We start from the raw sequence: 270 nt of genomic DNA on the forward strand, positions 1-270 counted from the left end.
AATATCTGGACATAGGATAGCCACCTATGCAGTGTCTGGCATTACAACAGGCTGTTGGAAGGCTGACGTTACAACAGGTTATGGAAAGTTTATCATTAAAACAGGTAATAGAAAGTCTAGTGATGGAGCAAGTTTCTACACCGGGGTACCAGCTTATTTGAACCTTGTGACCTGAAGTGCTTAACCCTTAGGTGGTTCCTTTTGAAGCATGCATTTCCCAACAACATCGGTATAATAAATCGCTTCTATATGAGACAACAACATATCAAC

At 40.7% G+C, this 270-nt stretch overlaps 1 protein-coding gene across 1 annotated transcript in view; it reads left to right on the forward strand.

Moving 5' to 3' along the window:
* The window catches only part of LOC119588193 (lutropin-choriogonadotropic hormone receptor-like), a gene marked incomplete at its 3' end in the record, with an annotated part of 106,720 nt that overhangs the window by 42,132 nt on the left and 64,318 nt on the right, over positions 1 to 270 (forward strand).

The sequence above is a fragment of the Penaeus monodon genome, chromosome 23 (assembly GCF_015228065.2).
Source record: "Penaeus monodon isolate SGIC_2016 chromosome 23, NSTDA_Pmon_1, whole genome shotgun sequence".
NCBI lineage: Eukaryota > Metazoa > Arthropoda > Malacostraca > Decapoda > Penaeidae > Penaeus > Penaeus monodon.